Source organism: Magnolia sinica, chromosome 4 (assembly GCF_029962835.1).
Source record: "Magnolia sinica isolate HGM2019 chromosome 4, MsV1, whole genome shotgun sequence".
Taxonomy (NCBI): Eukaryota; Viridiplantae; Streptophyta; class Magnoliopsida; order Magnoliales; family Magnoliaceae; genus Magnolia; species Magnolia sinica.
The window spans coordinates 87,336,982-87,351,705 of record NC_080576.1 but is presented as its reverse complement, the minus strand read 5'-3'; the positions used below and the strand labels follow the sequence as shown (position 1 = coordinate 87,351,705).

Here is a 14,724-nt window from a genome sequence, read left to right as displayed (position 1 = left end):
GAAATCAATCAATCAGTGACAATTGATCATGCACTAGCATGTTCCTGGTATAGAAATTACATCTTCAAAGGAACCCAATTCATAGGAAGCAGACACGAAGGATTCATGCAACTGTAAAATGATAAACTCTCACAAAGTCCTAAAAATCCAACTTCTGTACATGGTTGTAATAGTGTACCATGTTATGTGGTTCGTATATTTCGGCTCAACTGTTCTTTTACTTTGTTAATATCACACTTTATAATCTTCTGTGATAAATGAGACCCGGATGAGAAAACATCACCCAATCGTATCATAGCATTCTCCCATCCAGAGAGGGCTATAGCTCCCTGGGGCCTTCTATCCTTCCTACAGGATTGTGGTCGATTCCTGCATTCAGAGACTCAACGTAAGACAACCATTTTGCGTCGCTCAATGCGCCAAGTTGACCAATAACTGCAAGCATAAAAAAGATGTTGCCAGCAAGGTTTTAAGCCTCAGGCAAGCCCCATGTGACTCATCCGAGTCAACTCGGACTCAGTGAGATCCAATCCAGTTCAGCACTGCAACTAAGAATCGAAAATAGGTTATAGGAGGTTACTGGGACTGACTCGGTGGAGTCGCAACTCGACTCAGGATCAAATGAGTCGGTCTGAGTTAACCAAGTCTTAAAACCATGGTTGCCAAAGAGAGCATGGATAGTTATGAGGAATTATGTGGCTTTAGGCTGAGGATATGCATGATATTGCAAGCAGGCCATGTGTTCCAATGATACAATGTGCAGCACGCCAAGAATTTGGGATGCCCCAAAAACATCCGAAATTGGAAAATCCTAGCAATCTAGCCGTTGGCATTTTTTTATTTTTGTTGCACGTGGACCATTGCTGTGCTTCTTTCTTAACCATTCATTTGCAGATGGCTGATAGAAGAGTTAAGATTGTCCAATCTGGAAGATTCTTGGGGCATCCTCCATCAACAGCAGGGCCGATCGTGTCAACATTCTTGATCAATAGAGCATGGGCACAAGTTGTACAGACGTGGGGCCCAATAACACCCAGCATATCCCTAGCAAAAGGATCATATAATTCCTCATGTGCTGGTGCATACTTGGGTTCGACAGCACGCCCTCGTCGAAAGATAAGTGACCATACCACCGGAAGACCTTGAACTGTTGTTTGGTGGAAATGCGACCTGCGCTTCACTAGGCCATGGATCTAAGGAATAGACTTCAGAGCCTCTTCCCAGACTCCGAAAGAACTGATCATCTGCCCTTGGCGTTGGGTTTTCATGGGAGAGCATGGTCTCCACTTTTGCTTTCTTTTCTTTTGGGGACTCAGCCTCAGTCTCCACTTCAGAATCCACATTGTTCGTGAACTGCTGCTGCTGCTTTCTTTTTGATCTGGACCTTCTGTTTTGGAACCAGTTGTAAACATTTGTTTCAGAGATTGAGCCATGTTGCGTCAGCTCAGATGTTATCTCTTTTATCTTCTTCTTGCCTGGAGCCCCATTACCTTGACTGAAGATACTTTCAAGAACTTGGAGCTGCACAGGGGTTGGGGCCCACCGGTGTCTTGCACTGATGTTAAGGCCTCCAGATGCCATTAATGGATCACAATACATATTTCCTAGCTTCATTCCTGAAAATCAAGAAGATAGAGAAACCTGATCAGTAAACATTAAGGTCTCGGGTTCAATCCAGCTTACCGACCCACAAAGAAAAAGATGTTTACACATCACCTTCCTGCTGATATCATGATGAGAAACACAAATGCTGCTTGAATGAATCCCACTCGCACACATGTACTTGATCCAGGCCTTTTAATCAGGTGGGCCTGTATTATCACAAAAACAGCCTCCTTTTGGGCCATTGTAGGAATGGTTTGCAAGTTGGTTTTTGTGTATTGAATGTTCACCACCAATACAGGTCATATTGCCCCTGTATTGGCTGGTATTGGACCAATACAGCCATATGGTTCATGGATGATGCCGGTACATATCAGGCAATATGTACCAGTATCAGAAGATATGTCAAACCTTGGTTGTGGCAGGCTTACCTTTCAACAACATGCATGACGCTTCACATATTTGAATGCAATACTGAAAATATAATGATTAACCAATGTAAAAACTGTGGCATCTTTACAATGGGATGTCATCTTTCTAAATGATTTACCAGGGGAGGTTACTTTGAACCTATGTTTGTAGATTCTTACATACGGCATTAGTCTTGTGAACAACCCCTAGGTGAGGTTAATTTTAGTCTCTTGACTCTTTTCCCTTTATTTATGCATAAATACATTTACTCCTTAAACCACTAACTAATCATTAATCAATTGACGGCGGTCACCATAAGGTACTGATACGTGTTTTGTGCAGTCTAAACATCAGATTGGAGCTTGGCTCACATCAGTGTGTTCCCACCTATGGATGAGGAAATATTTTATTCTACACCAGTTTTGGTGTTATTAATATGGATGACATGTCAGCATCTACACCAGTTTTATTCTGCACCAGTTTTGGTCTCTTTTCCCTTTATTTATGCATAAATACATTTACTCCTTGAACCACTAACTAATCATTAATCAATTGACGACGGTCACCATAAGGTACTGATACATGTTTTGTGCAGTCTAAACATCAGATTGGAGCTTGGCTCACATCAATGTGTTACCACCTATGGATGAGGAAATATTTTATTCTACACCAGTTTTGGTGTTATTAATATGGATGACGTGTCAGCATCTACACCAGTTTTGGTGTCGTCAACATACAAAAAAGCTTTGTGAATCCATGTGCATGCACCCATGCGTCTCTTATATTACTGGGAAATAGAACTGCTTGATCAAATGGTGTCAAGCTATGTGGGCCAGTGGGAGGTGTATATGACGTCCAACTTGTCCATCAGGTGCCCCTTATCTTTAGTCCAGAGCCCGAAAATCAAATCGATCCAAAACTGATGTGGGCCAAACCACATTGAAAAGGGGAGATGGGAACACCCAATGTTGTCAAATGAAATAAGAGATCCTGTGCAACCCAAGGGGGCTATGTGCTCAAGTGATGGCATAATTGCGTGTGCAATGGCACAGCAACCAAACAAAAAAATGGAAAAAAAATAATTAGAAAGGTAATTTCAAGGAAAATAGAATATATATATATATATATATATATATATATATATATATATATATATATATATATATATATATATATATATATATATAGACACACACACACACACACACACACACACACTACAAGTGAAGAGAACTGTTTTTTATAGTTTTATTAGACTATTTGACTATATCAAGTCAACTAACTACTTAAATGAATGCATATACTAAAAAATGTGAAAAAAAACAACATATAAATTTTATTGATGTCATTTTAAGAGAGTGTGAGGGAGAGTAAGAGAGTTAAGAAACTAGAGAGGTTGAGGATGAGAGTATTAGAGTGAGAGAGTAGAGAGAGTAGAGAGTAGGGAGTAAGAAAGTAATAGGGGCATGAAAACAAGGAGTGAGAGTGCCTATTTATTGGCAAAAAGTGAGAGCAAATGAAGTAAAAAAGTCCCAACAGTCAGAAAGCTAATCATTGTGTACGTGATTATTCCTTCGCATACTGTGTACGTGATGGCATAACCATATAACTATGGCTTATGTGATTGCATACTTCTCTGAGCAACCACATAAGCCCCAACGGCACAATAACCGCATATGCCTACGGTACGCTAGTCCAAAAAACATATGCGATTGCACAAGTGCTTATGCAATCGCATATGACAACATTGGGAATGCCCATCATAAAGACCTTCTAGAATGTGTCCGAGGGCCACCATGGTGTGATATACAATCCACAAAGATGAATGGACAACATAAAAATCAGGCCAATCAAAGACTCAAGTGAGCTATACCATGTGAACTGCAGGCATGCCCCACCAAGATGAATGATCACCCAAAGATTAGGCCAATCCAAACCTCAGGTCAGCTATACGATATGAAGTAGTAGGTTTTAGGCGTGATGTTACATTATTTCCTATGGTGTGACAACCTAAATTTTGGATCAGATTGATTTTTGGGTCCCATGATTCATACAAGGGGGCGCATAACCATGATTCATACGAGGGGGCGCATATGATGGATGGAGTGGATGCCGTATATACATCACAATGGGCTTCCCACAACTCAATTAATACCAAGTTCACGTGGAGTCAACTCCATGTGAGTATTCCGCATGCTACATGGATCTAGACTGCATCCCAGTCTATCAAGGATTGTATCCTCTCAATTAAACCATGGGTCACCAAATCTTTTCTTACAACTCCACTCACATCCTTTTGGGCCTCTGCTTACCTTTATAGAGCCTTCAACTTGAACCAACTTACTTCTAATTGGAGCAATTCTTGGTCTCTGTTGCACACAACCAACTAATCTGAGTCTACTTTCCCTCATCTTATTACCTATTGGCGCTATTCCTAAGCTCCGTCAAATGCATTCATTTCTAATCCTACCCTTCCTCGTCTTGCCACTCATCAATCTCAACATCCTCATTTCAGCCATGCTCGTGTTATGAACATGTTGGTCCTGGACTACCCGACATTCTATCCTATAAAGCATTGTTGTTCTCATAGTAGATTCTAAAGCATTCCATAGTTCTAGCCTTATGCTACAACCACCATTGCCATAAAGAAGAAGGAGAGAGGCAAGTCCCGTTGTCGTGGTCTTGGATTAAGTTGGGATTACATGCATATAATACTTGGAAATTGGAATAATAGCATGGGGCATTACATTGCATTTGCGATGTTTCATATTGTTAATATAACCACAGATACTTATTTAATTCAAGATAACTTGAGGTGATTTCCGTGATGTTTGGTAAAAAACGTAAAATATGTATGAAAACAAATTTCTATTTCCCAAATGCTCTACCCCCACAGACTCGAAAACTTAATTTTCAATCATTGTGGATTGTCATGGTCTCAAGATCACCATGACCAAATGCCATCGTCATCATCTAAGCCTTATCTCAACCGGTGTTTTAAATGGTGCACAACTTTCAACCCTATATAGTATGTAGCATAGGCTACATGATACTTTTATTTTTAATTAAAATAATATTTAAAAAATGACAAATAGTAAGAATAAATATATTTTTTTTAAAAACAACAAAATTATATATAAAAAAAAGAGTAAAAATGCTTCATTTTTTCATATAAAAGCATGTTCAAAACAAGTTATTAATTATCACTTATCAAAAGGCAGTCTATTTATATTCTATTTATACTTAAACCAATTATTGCGTGGTGGCCCGCATGATGGTTCGATCAACCAGAGAAAACAATAGACATCCATAACATAGAAAACAAGACCACCCCCATCATCACGTACACTGCACACTACACTGCACAAAACAACCACCATGCGCTACACAAATGGTTGTAGAACAAGCTTATTCTACAATATTTGACCCCAAAAATGAAAAAAATGGAAAATAAAATCAAAAGACGCTCTAAATCAATATGAAATCAATAACAATAAAATATAAGTTATTAATTGAGATAAAGACTAAAAGAAATACATGTAGTTAGCTTTAAATCAAAATAAAAATAAAAATGCAAATCTTCAGCTCCACAGCTGATCGCACTTCAAATAGGGAATCTCGAAGTTCTCCTTTGGTTGGCCTCCAATGCCCATGAAACTTCAGCCGCAGGACCTCACAGGGCCGATTAATGCCCTAAAGTTTCGTCTCTAACAGTTCCTTGGATTGAGAGAATCGAAGATAGGAAGTTTGGTGGAAAGAGGGCTTGTCGTCAAGGGTATTAGGGCATTCTTTTAAAACCCTCTTTTGAAACATTTAAGTATGACTACGTGAGTTACACACCATTTAGAAAACTCCTAAATCTTCAACTGTACACGTGTAGGCCCATGTACAGATGGTTAACACTAATATGGGTATACGGACAGATATTCTTCATCAATAATAGAACCCACTATTTGGATGTTCCAGATACCTTCTAAATCGTTGCCACCTGTGAGAAAGATTGGTCACCACCATTTTATATCAGCAACTAAACTAACATTAAAAAAAAAAAAAAGAAAAAAAAAAGAGGCAAGCTTGTAGTGCATGCTACTGCACATGAGAAATGCAATATTTGCTCATATTGCATAGCATGTAGAAGCTACACTATGTAGCGACTCCCAACTAACTGTAATCGGCTATACAAATCATGTCTTTCCATTCCACATTATCGAGGATCTCCATTGCAAACAACCAAACTATCCAAGCGTACTTTTATTTTTTCTGATAAGTTACGATACTTTATTAAAAAGCGCCGAAGCCAGGGTATCCCAAATCGGTTACGTATCGGCCGTAACGGCCGATACGTAACGGTAACGGTGGGACCCGTTACGCGATACGGGGTCGAAACGGCCGTTACGGATTTCTGTGACCGTAACGGCCGTTACAGACCCGTAATGGCTGTTACGGGCCCTGAAAAAAAAAAAAACCTTACCTTTTTTTGCTTTCTTCTCTTCTTCTTCTTCTCTTTCTTCTTCTTCTTCTTCTTCTTCTTCTTCTTCTCGAGCAGCTGCGGCTTCTCGCGGCTTCTTCCTGTTCTTCTTCTTCTTCTTCCTCTCTCTCTCTCACTCTCTCTCCTTCCTGTTCTTCTTCTTCTTCCTCTCTCTCTCTCAATCTCTTCTTTCCCCCTTTCCCTCTTTTTTTCTTTTCTTTCTTTCCCTCTGTTTTTTCTTTTCGTTTCCCTCTCTCTCCTTTTTTTTTTTTATTTCCAGCAGCGGTAGGTACGTGTCACGCAAAGACGAGCGCTGACACTCCTCGAGCTCCGAGTTGTACGAACGGTTCAAAAGAGATCAAAGTTATATCGGCTCCACAGTGATGTATTTATCACATCTACATCGTTCATCTATTTTCAAAGATCATTTTAGAGCACCAGCCAAAAAATAAATTATATCCAGAGATCATGTGGACCACACCAAAAATAGCAGCAGAGATAATGATTTTCACAATTAATTCGTAGGGTGCACGGTAATGTTTATTGGGCCCCCCGTAATGTATATATTTTACCCATATCGTCCATCCATTTTGCCACGTCATTTTAAGCCAGGATTCAAAAAATTAATAATATCCAAATCTCAGGTGGACCACACCATAGAAAATAATGGTTATAGAATGCTCACCATTAAAAATTACTTAAAGTCCACTGTAATGTTTATTTTCAATCTAACCTGTTAATTGGGTCACATTGACGTGGATGAAGGGAAAACACACATGTCAGCTTGATCTAAAACTTTTCTAGCCCCCAATAAATTTTTAACGGTGAACGTTTAATTATTGTTGTTTCTTATGGTGCAATCTACCTGAGCTTTGGATGTGCCTCATTTTTGGGCTCATGCCCTAAAATTATTTGGCAAAATAGATGGATGGTGTAGATACAACACATTCATCACGGGTTAGGCCCAAAAAATTTTGACACGTGTGCTGCACTTTACATTCGAGTCCCTCATAATTCAAGCTTTAAAAAATTGTACACAAGACATATATTAACTTGAAATTTGACAATTAAATTATGGACTGCAATTGCTAACTCACAATGCCAAAATCAAATTATTGAATAGTTTTAATTATTAATTTGTGAACTTTTATTTTTTAAAATAGGGCCTTTTGATTTTTTATTTTTTTTTATGATTCACTATCCAATAAATGTCCACCAATTTATAAGTGGGATAATCACAATAAATGGCATGAATTTGAGGCTGATTTGGAGAATAGATTGGTCCTCCAAGTCAGCCCCAAATTGGCAACGCCATCTACCTAAATTTAATTTCATTTTTTTAAAGAACTATTGGGAGAAATGATATCAAGTTGTTAAGTATATAAATTAAATATTTAAAAAATTAAATATATGAATTTTGTAGTCAAATTCAAATTATCTGGTTAAAAAATTAATCAGACAGTCCGATACAACTTCTTACCAAAGAGTGGACCGTTACACCACTATAAACATGTTCCAATTTATAAAGGAATGCATATTTGGAATGCTTAGAATATTTCGGATTTAATCCATATTTTTTCAAATTTTTTTGTCAAAAAAAAAAAAAATTGCACCGTTACGGGCCGTTACACCCCTGTATCACCGTTACGCCCCCGTATCCGTATCGGTTTCGGAGGGCACCGTTACGCCAACCGATACCGATACAGGACACCTTGGCCGAAGCGGAAAGAATACAAGCCGAAAGACATAAGACACTCATAAAGGAATGGCAGCCAAAGCCACCTTAACAAACATCGCCCATTCGGCTACTAGCCTTTTAATACTAAGAATCACTTCGTGTTCCCCATCAGTGATATTGCAAAAACATCAGCCATTCTTGGAGCCCCAAATTACCCAAAGAATTGCCATAACAAGAAGTCGCCAAATAGCTTTCCTCGCCTTTCCCCCACCGCCGCCATGCCAGGCACACAGAAGTTCTTCCACTGGCTTAGGCATAACCCAATGCATACCCAAACACAAAAGGAAGAAGTCCCAAATTGCAGTGGCGAGGGGGCAATGGATAAAGAGATAGTCGATCGATTCCTTATTACCCATACACATATGGCAAATATTGGGCAAAACGAGCACTCTTCTATGAAGATTGTCAATAGTTAGGATTCTCTTCCGGCCTACCAACCAAATGAAGGCAGCAACTTTAGGGGGAGCTCTGTAGAACCAATGATGAAACGGGTGATCCGGAACCACATTAAAGGTTGACAAAGATACGAGGTTGTAGAATGCTTTAACCGAAAATTTGCCAGATTTTCTCCCCACCCACCCGATATTGTGTTCTTGGAAAGGATCCATTCCAGATCCACCAAATTAAGAAGCTCCAACAACGCTGTAAACTCATCAATCTTCGCATCTGACAAGTTCCTACGGCAATGAGGACACCAAACTATCTTCCTTTTGGCCCTTGAGTAGCAATCCATCACACAAACTAGCTTATCTGGAGTGAGACTAGCAAGTCTTAGAAACATGCCCTGAAGGGCTTGCATACCAAACCAACTATCCACACAGAATCTGATTCGAGACGCCATTCCAACTTTGTAAAAAATGCCCCAACTCACCAAATTTGGCGTACCCATAATTGCTTTCCAAGCGCCCGAAGCTCTGTAAGATGAAGAGGCTTTTAGAACCATCCGCCCTCCTAAACTCCATACTTGGCCGCTATCAACTTTCTCCATAAGCTCCCCTCCTCACCACTAAATCTCCAAATCCACTTTCCCTCATTTTATCACCTATTAATGCTACAGTTAAGTTCCCTCGAATGCATTCATTTCCAATTCTATCCTTCCTTGTTTTACCACTCATCCATCTCAACATCCTCATTTCAACTACACTCATCTCCACTCATCTCCACCCAGCTTGAATTCTATGATGGGAACCCTTCTCAATCTCTTTGCTCTCATGACTTATTGACCAAAGATATTGGAAATGGTTATTTTAGCGTACTCTCTTTTTCTTTTTTTCTTTTTTTTAAGATGATAAATTTATTCGAAAGAAACGCCGCGGGCAAAAAGGACAACAATGCTAAGAAAAATTACAAATGGTCATTTTAGGGAACTTTTTGGTCAACAATATTAACTAATTCCTCCTTTCCACAAATATTGTTATTATTATTGCATTTTATATAATATGTTTTATTCTGACTAATTTTAAAACTTTTCAATTCTAAAGCTTCCATCCATAGTTCTAGCTTTCTGTTTAACCCTCCCTCGTCTCATTTATCGAAACTAATTTGCAAATAACATATGCAACGGGACCTTGTCTTGTAAATGCCTCATTAACTCGTCCATAACCAATGCAAAAAGATATGGGATCAATGTGGACCCTTGGTATAAGCCTAGGGTAATTGGGAACTCACTTGTCTCTCCACTAGTGTTTCTCACATTTGTTACTACTCCCTCGTTCTTATCCTCAACCATGTGAATATGCCCTCATGGGACTCCTTTCTTTTCCAACATCCATCAGATTAACTCTCTAGGACAGTATCGGCTTTCTCTAAATCAATAAAGGGTAAAGTTATCCAGTTAAGGGTTAGCAAAATGAAGGAAAGACCATTTGTCACTCTTGCCATCCTTTTTCCATGCCCTTAATTGGATGGATGGCTTTGATCATCTGATCATGGTGATTTTACAGCCAGGCAAAATTGTTGGGATTGTTAGTGATCATAACACCTAGGCCTCGGACTTTTCGCCGGAATAGGGCAATAAGAATCTGTATTGGATCGCTGCTCTCCGAAGAAAATATCTACTTAGCTCATGTCAAGTCAAAGAAATTATCAGTAATCAATTACTCTGACAAACAGTGGACTAACTCAGAGAAGGTATTATACAAGATGTCAAAAGAGATGGTGGAAACATATGATTCTAGTGATGGTTTCACAAACATCCCAATCGGCATTAGTGAGGGCACAATCAAACTACAAAATTTGAATAATAACACTACATTTCTGCACCAATTAAGGACGAGGTAAAAACAGGCCCGGATGTGCGGACGTGCACATAATCGCATTTTGGGGCGGCCCCAAATGCATAAGAGAAACATATCAGTTTCAGCCAAAATATGTGTCCCACTTGTGATCTTCTGGATACCGCAATTGATATGTAGCTCAAAATCCTTATGCAGAAACAACGCACATCCGTCCCATGATGCATTTGGCGCAGCCCCAACACATGATCGCTTGTTTGTCCGAAAACTGAAATATATCTTCCAACCCCAAAAACAACCAATCAGAAAAGAAGCTATAGAAAAGAACAAAAACTAAATAAACCCAAAACCAATATTCATTTTTTTAAAAAGCCATTAAAATAGCCAACTGGAGAGAGAGAGAGAGAGAGAGAGAGAGAGAGAGAGAGAGAGAGAGAGAAAGTGCAGGAACTGATTTTTTTTTTTTTTTGGGGGGGGGGGTGTGGGTGGGGGGTCTGGAGTATCCAAAATGAGAAAAACAGAATAAATCCAAAAACACCCACTATCTATAATGCTAAAAAAAATCCAAGAAAAGTAAACAAAATGAAAGAAAAAGTGCAGAAACAGGTCGAGAAAGAGAGAGAGAGTCCAAAATGAAGAAAAGCAGAACACACCCAAAAACACCCATTATCTATAATATACTAAAAAATCCAAGAAAATGAAAGAGAAAGTGCAGAAACAAATGGAGAGAGAGAGAGAGAGAGAGAGAGAGAGAGAGAGAGAGAGAGATTGAAAAGAAAAGGTACCGGAGAGAGAGGGGTTGTGGGATGTGAAGGACTTGTGCATGTCGACTAAGAGCTCGCAAATGAAAGAGTAAACAGAGATTTGTCGACGGAGGATTTCCATCTGCTCCTCCGTCATCACCGTCTTCTCCTTCTCTTCTCTCTCTCGAACCTCCATCTTCTTCTTACACTTGCATCATCTCTCCCTCTCTACGGAAGATGGAAAGAGAGACCGAAAGGGAAGGGGCACGCGCCAACACCGGCTTTCACGCGGCGCGAGTATGATGGTGATGGACCGGAAGCGTCAACACCAACTGTTTTACGCGGCGGTGTTAAACACCCGTGGGGCCCACTATCTTTTATATGTAAATCCTTTCCGTCCATCAGGTGTAAACCCTTATTTAAACCGTACATTTAAAATATCCTCTCGACAAGAAACTTCCATGGGCCACACCAATTGGAACAATATAAAATTGCTCCAAAAACCTCTATATTCACTCGACGTGGCCCGTCTGTGGTTTGATCGAGCTGATTTTGTGCCTTCAATTCATCCTGGCGGGATTTACAGGTGGTCATTGGGTTTGATGAAAGAAATGCACCAAGGTGGCCACCACACAAAAACCTATTGCTAGTATCCATCTCCATTGTCCCCGGTGGTGTGGCCCACCGGAGAATTGTGAATCGTTTGGGGATGACATTAGTTGAGGCCATGTGCTTACTCAACATATTACAGCCCAAATAAGATAAGATTTGATTGTGCCAACATATTAAAGGCCAAACAAGATAAGATTTGATTGTGCTACGTGCTGCTGTACGAAGTTTGTTAGAATAAAGTATTATACTTGACTTATGAGAGAGCCTTTAGGCCTGGTTGGCCTCACCTAACCTGATGTGGACCCACGTTGATGTATGTTTTGTATGAATCTAAAATCCTTTGCTTGCCGTAGATAGATTTTTTCTCTTTTCATCATCATTGACATTGTCAGTACCGAATGCAGTGTGTGATGATGTGTCCCAATCACATTGCAACAAATAAATTTCTTCTATTTGTAGTAAGGAGAGGATCCCGATTCATTTTGTGTATATTATGAGATTATATTAGATGTCATTACTTGTACATTTGTCATATATAATATTAGCTTTATTCGTCATAGTTATAATTAGTCATGTATAGAAATACTTTAATTAGGATTAGTTCTAATTAGATTTCATTGTAAGATTTCCTTATATACACATGTAAGTTCTTAATTTAAACTCAGATTTGGGGTGAAGAATAATATAGAAAAAGCAATCGGAATTTCTTCGATTCTAGGCATTATCATGGTATCAGAGCCATTGATCTGAAATCTTCAGACGGTCCAGATTTCTCTTGGTGCATAACTTCACAACAGTCCATTCCTCTTCTGCACAACCAACAGAACCGGCAAATGATACTGGTCCTTTACCATTCCCATCTTATTGCAATCAAGGTTTTCATTTCTTCTTTTTCTCTTCTCAGATTGGGGCTACTTTGCCCGATTCACAAAGCGGTATATTTTTCACATTTCATCTATGCAGTTATTTTTCTATGGCACCAATGAATTCCTCAAATAAGATTGAGACAATCCATATTAAGTTGGATGGGAGGAATTTTTCCTTACGACAATTTCATTTCAAGTATTTTTTAATAGGAAAGAGCCTTTATAGCTATATGGATAGTTCTGTGGGAAAACCAACCGTTGAAAAAGAACTCATAACTTAGACCATCAATAATTCGAAGGTGGTCACATGGATCTTTAACAATATTGAGAGCAACATTGCAATTAATCTCACATCTTTCGAGACAGGATCAGAAATATAGGCTTACTTGAAAATGTGTTATCAACAATTAGATCATGATCGTAGATATCAAGTAAAATACGAGTTGTCAAAACTGGAACAAGGATCTCTAAGTGTCTGCAACTTTTATTCTAAGCTTACATCTCTTTCACATGAGATTCAACTTATGGATCCAGTGATCCCTGCCGCAGCAGTAGAGACAGTGAAGACACTTCGAGAAACAAGTAAATTGATGCAATTCCTATATAAACTCCATCCGGAGTTTGAACCAACCCAGGCCACACTAATGAACTGGCCTTAACTTTCATCTCTTAAGGCAACCCTATTAGATTTGATGGCAGCAGAGACACGTTTGAAAACTCTTACTTCCATGAGAGAAACTATTCTTAATACTACCATCATTACCTTTAATGTTATGGGAAGGTCACGTGACATGTTAAAAGTTAAGTGTTATAATTGTGATGAATTTGATCATGTAGCTACTCATTGTACTAACAAGAAAAAGCCTCTGAAATCATCTAATCCAAGTATTCTATTTTATCGATACTACAAACAAGAAGGACACGACATAGCAAACTGCCCGATTCGACCTCCTTTACCCCCTCAGTACCAGCGACGTGGACGTGCATTTGTAGCATCTCCTTCTGAGAAGACTGATTCTTCTTCTTTCGTCTCACCCTCATCAATCCAGCCAAATCTACTTTCTTTAGAACAAATTCAACAGATTCTCCAGGCTTGGGTTCCTCCAGTTTTATAGGTAATGTTAACTCTAACAAAACCTGGTATATTAATTCAGGAGCTTTCAATCACGTGACTGGTGACATTTCTTGTTTAACTAATTGTGTTCCATATAGAGGTGTGGGTTCCATCTCTACTGCAGATGGCAACCAGTTATCTATATCACATATCGGTTCCTTGAAAGTTTCACTTTCATTATCTCGTAATTTCTTCCTTCAAAAAGTATTTTATGTTCCCAAGTTGTCTGCTAACTTGGTTTCTGTTGCCCAACTCGTTGAGAATAACTGTTTGGTCTAATTTTCTCAATTTAGTTGTTTCATACAGGATTTGGAAACAGGGAGGCTAATTGGGAAGGGCCATAAGAGAGGGCGGTTGTTCATATTAGAGTTTGATCCCGTTGTTCTCCCATCCAAATGTTATTTATTTATTTATTTACCATCTTCTAGTGACATTTCTTTTGCTAATAAGTGTTGGAAATTATGGCATACTCAATTAGGCCATCCTAATTCCTAGAATTTATTACTCTTGTTTGTGTCTGATTTGTTGAATGATGATATATATATTAGTCTTAATTCTATTGATATGACTTGTGTTAGTTATAGATCGTGTAAATCTACTGCATTATCGTTTCTATTAAGCAATTCTCGAGCTACCGCCATATTTGATCTTATTCATACCGATGTCTAGGGTCCATCTCCTATTATGGCTCCTATTAGTTCTGTGTATTATATTATCTTTGTAGATGACTTTTCAAGGTATACGTGGATATATTTCATGAAACACAAGTCAAAAGACTTTTCTTGCTCTAGAAAATTTTCAACATATGTAGAGACCCAATTTTTAAAGAAAATTAAGATTCTACGAACAGATTCTAGTGGTGAGTATATCTCTTCAAAATTTCAAAACTTTCTTAGTTTGAATGATACTATGCATCAAAGGTCTTGTCCTCACACA

The 14,724-nt window shown here is 38.8% G+C and overlaps 1 pseudogene; it reads right to left on the bottom strand.

The window, feature by feature from the left end:
* Positions 1–11,507, bottom strand: LOC131243330 (WUSCHEL-related homeobox 8-like; annotated as a pseudogene).
* Positions 11,508–14,724: the final 3,217 nt, after the last annotated feature.